This window comes from Rattus norvegicus, chromosome 8, assembly GCF_021556685.1.
Source record: "Rattus norvegicus strain SHRSP/BbbUtx chromosome 8, alternate assembly SHRSP_T2T, whole genome shotgun sequence".
NCBI classification, from domain to species: domain Eukaryota; kingdom Metazoa; phylum Chordata; class Mammalia; order Rodentia; family Muridae; genus Rattus; species Rattus norvegicus.
This window is the reverse complement of record NC_141541.1, coordinates 91,857,545-91,867,291: the sequence shown is the minus strand read 5'-3', so window position 1 is coordinate 91,867,291 and position 9,747 is coordinate 91,857,545. Positions and strand designations below refer to the sequence as shown.

The 9,747-nt window shown below is 42.2% G+C and overlaps 1 long non-coding RNA gene across 3 annotated transcripts in view; it reads right to left on the bottom strand.

The window, feature by feature from the left end:
• Positions 1-2,231: 2,231 nt before the first annotated feature.
• Positions 2,232-9,747, bottom strand: part of LOC134480080 (platelet-activating factor acetylhydrolase IB subunit alpha2-like) — a 45,693-nt gene continuing 38,177 nt past the window's right edge. The window contains exons 2-3 of one of the 3 annotated variants that reach the window (XR_015627357.1): positions 5,585-8,798; positions 2,232-4,219 (exon numbers count right to left, since the gene is read on the bottom strand). This is a non-coding gene — a long non-coding RNA (platelet-activating factor acetylhydrolase IB subunit alpha2-like). Of the gene's footprint in view, positions 4,220-5,584; positions 8,799-9,747 lie in introns of those variants that run through there. The other 2 variants (XR_015627356.1, XR_015627358.1) reach the window with 2 other exon arrangements.

Genomic DNA, 9,747 nt, shown 5'->3' with positions numbered 1-9,747 from the left:
ATATCCTGTAAGAGGACATTTCTTTCACTGCAATGGGACAGCAGACAGTGCAGATTGAGAATCTGGAAATAGAAAATATCAGGAAGAGGAGCCTGGCACGGAAGATGAGGGGACAATGTAGCTCACTCCATTTTGACATCTTCTAGTATCTGAAACTCCATGATGATTTTTTATCATCAAATTGTTCTTTTAGTTACCATATTCTATTAAGCTCTTTATTTGTGTCTAAGTCAAGGAACAATGGTCAACAGTCCTTTGATGAATAAATCAAAGATGGCTGGGTTGGATAGAGCAATAGCCAAGTGAAAGGTAAGGCAGACAGAGGCATGAGACGTGAGGATTCAGGACAACTCCAGGCAAGGTGTGTCAGCATGCTGTAGGGCTTCTGGTTACTATAGTGTTAGGAAAAGAAAGACAAACACAGAGAAACTGACATCCACACCAGAGCAGGGGCCAAATCCACACTTTCTATCTGAGGCAAGGTGAGAGCAGCGAGGCTGCCGTGAGCTTGACTTCCAGACAGACAAAAGCTCTTAAACTCTTCTTGTCCAATCATTCTCCTGACTCGCCCCTCAATATATGAAAGGGGATTTCTCAAAAACAATCTATGAATCATACTTTTCCTCTACCATCAAGAGAATTACAGCCTTTTAAGAAAAAAATCAATTCTACTTCTTACCCAAAGACTCTGTGTGGTGTGAGGAAACCCATTTAAAGACATCAGGAGTAACTAGAGGTGTCTAAAGTACTTGGGGAGCAGACCAAGCCGACTCCCTAGAGTGGAGTGTTCTATATTCTGATTTATGGCTGCATTTGGTACATGAGCTTATTCTAAGCGAGGATAACTAGAAAACAAATACAAAGAGCTCACAGGGTAAAGTGTGTGTCATTCTCTTGCAATGGATAGACACAATTTCCTTCTGTCTAGCCTAGGCTATTGGAGAACTTTCTTTAACACCAGGTTAGCTTCAGACTTACAGGAATCCTCTCACGTAGGCTTCCCCACTGATAAGATTACAGGCATGAACCTCCAATCCTAGCTTGAAGAACATTGTTTATTGTTTGAGGTCTGCCCATATATCTTATTTGAGCTCTGTTCATATAGTTCCTAACTCAATGCCTGGTAGAAGCAGACATAAATATATTAAATGGATGAATAAATAAATGGAATGAATTTTACCTTCTTTGTTTCTGCACATAGGAGAACTGACCAACTTAATGTAACTAGAAGTCTTGATTGGGGTCTAATGCTACTAAAGCACAATGTTCTGGTACCTTACAGTTTCCCCACCTGCATATTTTAAAGTTTTGAACAGTCATTAGTTTACTCATTTTAGTGCTGGGGATTGAACCCACAGATTTGCGCGCATTCGGGAAGTATTTCACCACTGAGCTATAACCTCAAATCCTGGCTCTTGTTTGGCTAATGGGTAAAGAAATCACTTGTTACCTGTGATGATTAGTATTGTCAAATTAACACCTAGGGGAAAAGCCTATGGACTACTCTGGTAAGGGATTGTCTTTGTTAGGTTAGCTTCTGGGCTTGCCTGTGAAGCGTTATCTTGATTAGACTGATTGAAGCAGGAAGATCAGCCTACCCTGGGTAGCAGAATTCACTGAGATGCTATCCTGACGTATATATTAGGAGGCTGTGAGTTGAGCTGAGCACAATTGTTTGTCACTCTCTGCTTGCCTGGAGATGCAATGCAGCCACCTCAAGTTTCTACCCAGTGACTTCTGAGAAAGAACAGACGATAACCCGGAATTGTGAGGAAAAAAAGAGACCCTTCCTTCCTAAGTTGCTTTTGTGAAGAGTATTTTGTCAGTGCAACAGAAATGTAACAAAAGACTATGCAAACAGGAAGAATTGTGTTCAAATCCCACATAAAGCCAGCATCTGCCAAGCCAGTGCTCCTCTCACCAGAGTCGAGGCAGAGACAGGAGGGAGACGAGAGCCCGAGCTGCTAGGATGTGATATAAGCAGTGGCAAACATTGTCACAAGCAATGTGAAAGACAGCGACCAATACCCAAGGTTGTCCTCTGAGCACTGCATGTTTGCTGTGCACTTGTGTTCACACACATATGTGTGTGCGCGCACACACACACACACACACACACACACACACAGATTTAAAAGATGTATGACTTACCAACTATCTGTGGTAGAGGCACATTTTCAATATAGAAAATTAGTGGAAAGGAAAAATAACAAAAATTTACCATAAAGTATACAATATTTTAAAAATCTATAATTTTATAACCAAAACAAATGTAAACATTATAAAAATATACATATATACACATACACTGTGTGTGTGTGTGTGTGTGTGTGTGTGTGTGTGTGTGTGTGTACATACATATAGTTTGTTAGCCTGGATTTGAAGACCTATTTATTTGCTGGTTGTATTATCTTGAGCAATCTGCTTAATCTCTCTCAGGCTAATCTCCCTCACCTGTGGAGTGTGGTGATTACCAAACAAAACCTCCTGGCACTTTTGTGAGGGTGAAAATGAGATAATACCTGCAGAGGACTTGGCACACTGCGGATGTCACACAACTGTCAATGTTAGGGATTGGCCAGGTTGATGATTCACATGTGCATAATCTGACTTGCTAAGGGCCCGAAACCCACATGTTGGAACATACTGCCAGATCCTGAAGAAACGGGGACACAATGTACCTTCAGAAGGAATGATTTGAGAGTAGCTTTTTGCTGAACGAGCTTGATTGGGACATGAAAAGTTCCAGCACAGCAGCCTCTCCTCAGAGACTCTGGATGGCAGTTGAAGCAGCCTTGGGAAGGACCTACCACCAGGACCCAAGAAAAGCTACCAGTAGCTGAACTGGTCCCTGGGAGATAGGTACCACGATGGTTAAGAGCATCATCACAGTGTTCACCACAGGGCTGCGGTAGGATCCCTACTGATAGCACATGTCTCTGAGGGTAGCCTACAGAGGGTAACAGGGAGATCCCAGGACTGAGCCATCACACATGGCCTCATGTTACAAAGAAGAATGGCAGCCCCAACGTTCTATGAAATGTCCAATGTTGTATTTTAAAAAAGCAAACAAAACTAAACAAATGAGAACAAACCAAGAAACTACGATCTGTAACTGAGACCCCCAAGGAATGTCAACAGTCATTTTTCATCAAAAGGAATCAAGGACAGAAACTGTGATTAAACCTGTGTAAAAGCCTTGATCTAGAACCTGGTCCCAAGGCTTCCAGAGGATCCTCAGCTTCTATCTGAAGTGGTTATTAGCTAATTTTTTTTCAGATGCTTAGTAAGACAGTTGTTGCAATAATGGCCATGACTGTAGCGTACATTTACATGCATCAACTGTATTGCCCTCGTTACCACAGAACCAGAATGAGGCTGGAAAGACCATGAGGCTGGAAAGACGGCTCGGTGGTTAAAAGCAATGACTGCTCTTCCACAGGTCCTATGTTCAATTTCCATCAACCACATAGTGGCTCACAATCATTTGTAATGGGATCTGATGTCCTCTTCTGGTGTGTCTGAAGACAGCCACAGCATATTTATATATAAATACATAATAATTAAAAAAAATGAGACCGTAGAGGTGATGACAAACAAAATTTTCTCCAAGACAAAGAACAGAGTCCCTCAGTTCAAATCCCAATTATACCACCAATCACTTTTCTCGGAGGCCCAATTTTGCCATCTTTTATACGGTAATAGCGGTCAGGATTCTTCTGGTCACCCTTAGTTCTTATGCTCCTCCTGTTTCCAGTAGTGAGAACCATACAACCAGGCCACTCCATGACAGGGTCATAGGTGCGAAAGCACAGGATTGCCTTTTTGTGTCTTTGAAGTCACTTATTTCACCTCACCGAATCCCCCTACTCCTCCAGGCAAGCAGTGTCAATGAACAGTGCTTGTCCCCAAGGCTTCTCCCAAGCTCCACTATTTTGGTAGTTTTCTGAAGAGTTAAAGCTCTGATATAAAACTCCATTTCCAAACCTTTAAAGGGACTGTAGTCTCCACTAGGCTGGAACGTCTTGCTTTCCATTAGCAATTTACTGTAGACTACAGCTGGGGTTATGCATTTTTCACGGTGCGTTCTTATAATCCTTAAGCATTCCCATACAAAACTATTGACTCCTGTCGAACCATCTCTTTCTTCTGATGGAGAGGTGTGCCTTATTTTTCAGCATGTTGAGCCAATGATTTGGTTGCTATTCCATATGAGTTTCTGTTTTAATGAATTTTAAAGAAGAAAAACGAAAACGTGTCTTTATTTTGGAATCTTCCAATCTTCTCATTTCCAGATGAAAAAAAAGAACGTAAAGGTATGTTTGCTCCACCCCAAATAATCCTACATATCAAAGTCATACAGAACTACTCTGAGAAATGATACTGTATTTTCCCCCATGGGATTGCCAGTTGGAAGTAGATTAAATGTGTTTGGAATAGAGATTGAAGTTGTGACGAGTAGAAAGTCAGACTTTGTCTAGGCTAGGAAATGCTTTTAATAACCAACACAACTCTATGCTTGAAAAAATGGTAAAGAGAGATTGGGTAGGTGACGTGTCCGTAACTCTGCAAATTGATAGCTCTGATGCAGCTGTGCTCTGCAATGCAGCCTGTGAGAGCAAGTGGATGCTACGTGGGGCGAGGCTCGCCCCTACAGGTTCACGTGCTGGAGATTTGTTTTCCTGTTTCATAGGCTCCTCAAGCATAAGAGGATTTGAATTCAAATGAGCTTTCCATATGAGGGTTTTTCATTCCTTCCCAGAGCCATATAAAGGTAGCATTAGCATTCTGTTAGTGTTTGGCGAACTTTTAAAATCTAATAGCTTGATTTTAAAGTGTAACATACAATACACTTTCTGATGTAAACGTTTAAGCCTCCAGGAAATAAGAGAGTATGTAAACGAATTCTTAAACCAAATACAAAGTAGGCATTTAGGCTATATGATTTGATCTTAATATTTTTTGTCAACATGAGTGCATGCTTTTGATATTTAAAGTTAATGTGGTATTTGTTCCTGTGCTGCTTAAGAAATTGAAATAGATTGAAGTGGAGCTCCAGATAGGAATTTGTGTAAGGAAATGTTATTCAGCAACTCAGAGGCCTGGTGAAAGTGCCTGGAGCTGCCATGTGTAGGTGGAGAACAACTCTTGATAGCTTTTCCCTCAAAAAGCAGTTAGTGAAAATTCAGCCTCAGAGATAGATGTACGATAGAGGGCTTTAAACCCTTCACTTAATTGATGCCATTTTGGGATTCTTTTATATAAAAGTAAATGCATGTCCTAAATAATAAATCTTAGCCCAAGTTTACTAATATATAAACTGTAAATTTTAAAATAAAAACAAAATGCACAGAACTACATAAATATTAATTAGATCACAGAAAAATATGAAGTCAATGTTCCCTTTCCACTTCCTCTGTGAACCTACATGGTCAGGTGGTCTGACCCTGAAGTGGGCTCTTTTCTAGGTGGACCCAGAACACCTTCTATTGCAACCCCACAAAGCAGAGATGGGTGCCAGGCTTTCATGCCTCTGAGAAAGGCACTGATTCCTCTTAGGAAGGATCCACCCTCATAAACTCACCTAACCAGAATCACCCCGAACTCCATGACATCTGTGGGAAACCAAACATTCCATTCATTGTGAAGTTCAGGTGAGCATCTGAAGCCTTCGTGGAGTTGCTGACGCTGAGACCAGGAGTTCATACAGTTGGACCAGGCATGCAGTGAGAATGTAAACAGTGGGTAAATTGTTTCAAATCATTGTTCAGAAATACCTTTTTCACTTGGAAGAAAATTGTCATAGGACTGAACATGGGTTTCAAATAAATGAAGTGTGATCCTGGGGTAATTGGGAACTTTCCTAGGTAGACCTAAGTAGGGTGCTGAGGTCACCATGGATGTGCCTTCCGAAGGGACTGTTTGATCCCCATTTCTCTCTGACCTTCTGTCTAGCAAAGGAAGCAGCTCTTCCACCGCAGGCCCCTGTCTCTCTGATGTCATAAGTCAGAAGGTCCTCACCGGTACCATGCTCTAGACCTTCCAGAACTGCGGGCTAAGCAATCCATTCTTCTTGATGGAGTAAGGCTAACGTTGCTTCTTCATCATGGTGACAGGCCTTAAAAAGTATTCAAACCCTAGAAAATTTATAAGCAAGAGAAAAATGAAAATTCCTCCCAGGGCTATAAAATGAAAGCCGGTCATACTAAAGTTACATCTCAGCACCGCTATTCCTCTAAATCTCAAAGTAAAAGTATCTTCTATAACAGCTTTTGTGGCAATTAAATGAATCATAGAAACAAAGAACCCTGTACCTAATAACAGTTTAGTGTCAGTTCACTTCACACTCTGCTGGAGTCGCAGGTTTGACCATTGAACCCTCCCTCATCTGAAGGGAGAAAGTGTTCGCAGAGCCAAGAACCATGACCAACATAGATGCTTGAAGGTCTTTGTTAAAGCTTTAGTCAAAGCAGCTGCGTGAATCACGGGATTTTCCACCTGGTTGGCTGTTTGCTTGCTAGTGTTTGCTTTACCGGTTGGTTTGTTCTCTGAAGCAGGCTCTCACTTAGCGCAGACACACGGATCTAACCTTTACTTCATGTGTAGTTGAAGATGAGCTTGAACTTCTTGATCCTCCTGCTTCTCCCTCCCAAGAGGATTAGAGGATGACAGACAAACACCATCACACCTTTTTTTACTTGCTTTGGTTGAGACAGGGTTCCCCCACACAACCCAATCAGTCCCTGGTGAACTTACTAAGCAGCTCAGACCACCCTTGAACTCTCGTTCTTCGGGCCTCAGCCTGCTTGGGCGGATAACAAACATGAACTCCCATGCCGGGCCTGTATTTCTTTTTTAATACCAGAACCTGTTTCTATTTTCTCTTCCTTCTTACTCATGTTGCACGACTTCCTCCCAGCCTTTCTTCTGGGATAATCTCTTGAGTATTGGCCACAACTTCCTCCTCTCCCACTCCAAATTGGTGCCTGAAAGAGCGGAGCAGCACTGGGCGCTCGCTGTGTGAGCGGCACTGGGCGCGCTGTGTGCAGCTCTCCTTTCCTCTGCTTCTCTTTCCTGGCTCTCCTCTACGTGTGTTCCCTTCTCCGGCTTCCTGTAACTATTATTGCTCCCCAGGGTGCTGACTTATTTTATTGTATGCCCATGATTTTCTTCACACCCATGGCGTTCACTACTGAGTACATACATTTCTGACCAGCTGGATTGTTCCCTTCAGCATCCAGCCTGTAAATTCATGAACGCCCCAAAGACATCTCAGATTAAATCCCGAAGCAGCCCATCTCTTCCGTTCCCCCAAACCTTTGCACTATTGAACTGGATTACTGGGGTTTTCAAATATTTGTCACTAAAGAAAATGACCCTTTTCTGTTTAACTTGCGAGTTCATAGCTTCCACCAAAACAATGGCATATTGCATCTACTGGGTATGATTGAATAGGTGTAAGTCTTCTGACCCCTGACCCTGCTGGATTAGACACAATTTGTCTAAGTTATGCTGTGGTTGCTATGATGCATTGTTTGAACTCTTATTTGTTGCTGGGCGATTTCCTGGGGACTCGCTGGTCCTGGTTGTTGAGTTTCTTAGACTCTGATTTCCATTGGTAGCCAAGCCAGCACTTTTTTTTTTTTCTTTAATTAGCCTCTGGAGCAGAGCAGATGCCAAGCACCACCACTCACATCTGTGAGCTGTAGCAGGCAGGGAATGAGGTTGGTTCTTTAACCCTTTCTGCTCCAGGTCTTGTTTCCCACCAGTTCTCAGTTTCTCAAGACTCAACCCTCTTGTGTATAGGTTGATCACATTGATGATGGGCCTGTAAGTTTACAAGATGAAGAGGTTTATGAATCTCAAAATGAAAACAAGAAGGTTGAAGTGTTTCCTGGCAGCGATAGGACAGAACCTTTTGTTGCTGTTGAGTTGCTTTTTGTTTTGTTTGAAATTGAAAAAGATATGTCATACCTGACTTTTCTGATTCGAGACTTTCATTAAAATCAAGTTTTGAGGTGGCTCTGTCACTTAGTTGGCTAAAGTTCCTGTCTTGTAAAACTAGGTTTGAATGGACATCTAGGCTATCTGCCTGTGCAAACATGTTTTAGTGTATGTCCATTGTCTAAAGGCATTCTGATAATTGAATTTTGATGATATTCTGCTTAATTAAATGTCCCAGGGAAGCAATCTAAATGTATAGCTTAAAATTTTTCTCAACACTATCCTCGATACTAGAAGGAAATAGGAAAAAGAATTTTATAACATAGGGGACGGTATTATGGGGAGCAGAAGAAGCCCTAAATGGGTGAAGTCCTAGGTGAACGGTATGTTCTTGATGTGGGCAACACCATGGGAGTGCCAAAGTTTTGGCCAGGTAAGGCTCAGGAGTATGTGATGGCAAAGTTTCCTCAGGTTCGAATGTTAAAGATGTAATGTCTGCTACAGCTTCGTCTTCTGCATATTTACCACCTAAGGACTGTTCCCCTACAGAGCCTGCTCATACCGAGATTAGCTAAATCCTCCTTGTTTACCTGTATATAATAACCATGACTCCTTGTTTTCCTGTATGCAACAACCCCACCCAACGCTCAACTGAGCTTCCAGGATCCTCCTCTTTCTCTGTCAGAGAGCGCAGTCTACTGGACTCCAGTCTCCACCCACGCCCAATGTGCATGCGCGCTTGTGCGTGCGTGCGTGCGTGCGTCTTTTCTTCATTCTCTTGCAGCTCCAATCAGGCCCAAGTCCTTGGATCAATGAGACAGAGAGCAAGGAAAATGTTATGCACATGTGAAAACCTGGAAATAACAAAACGATAATAGTTGTAGACCTGGTAGATCTTAAAATAAACCCTGAAAACAATAAAATTACCACTATGATTCTGGTTGGGTCAATTTATTCCTGATTCCCCATAATGATACTTTAAACTTACTCCACTCCCTCGAGACTTCTCATACTCTATGGTGGCTGCTACAACCACTAATGTCACCTATGTGCCCAGCACCCCACCACCACCATCACCACCATACTCAGAGGGTGAGCCTGGCTTCTATTTCCTATGAGAAATGGAGAGGGAGAGAAAAGACCACCAAAAATCCTCAGAAACGTTTTGACTTCTCAGGGAATGAATATATTAACCAACACCCAACCTTGAACTCCGCTCTGATAAAATGAAAAAACAACCTCTGCTTCATAAAGCCTCCATAAGTGTTTGGAGTCCCTACCCATTTTTTTCCCAGAATTTCTAGATCAATTTGTGCTGGTCAGGTTTTTTGTTTCGTCTTACCTGGCTTTGACTTGACCTGATTTGATTTGATTTTTGTCAGTTTGACACAGAGTTGTTTGGGGAAAAGAAACCTCGATTGAAAAGATGCCACCGTCAAATTCGCCTATAGGCAAGTCTAGATTAATAATTGATGTAAGAGGGCCCAGCCCACTGTGGGCAGTGCCATTCCCTGAGCCAATGGTCTGGGGTTGTATGAGAAAGCAGACTGAGCAAGCCGTGAAAGCAAGCCAATAAACAATGTTCCTCCATGGTTCCTGCTTCAGTTCCTGCTTTGACTTCTCTCCAGAACACATTCTAACCCATAAGATTTAATAAACTCTTCCACGTTGCTTTTGGCCAAGGTGATTACATCACAGTAACAGAGACGCACACTAATTGACCATTCTCTCACTTTTATAGATTTATTCCCACCAGAATTTCCAAATAGTTCCTTTGTTGTTGTTTGTCTTTGTGTTACACAT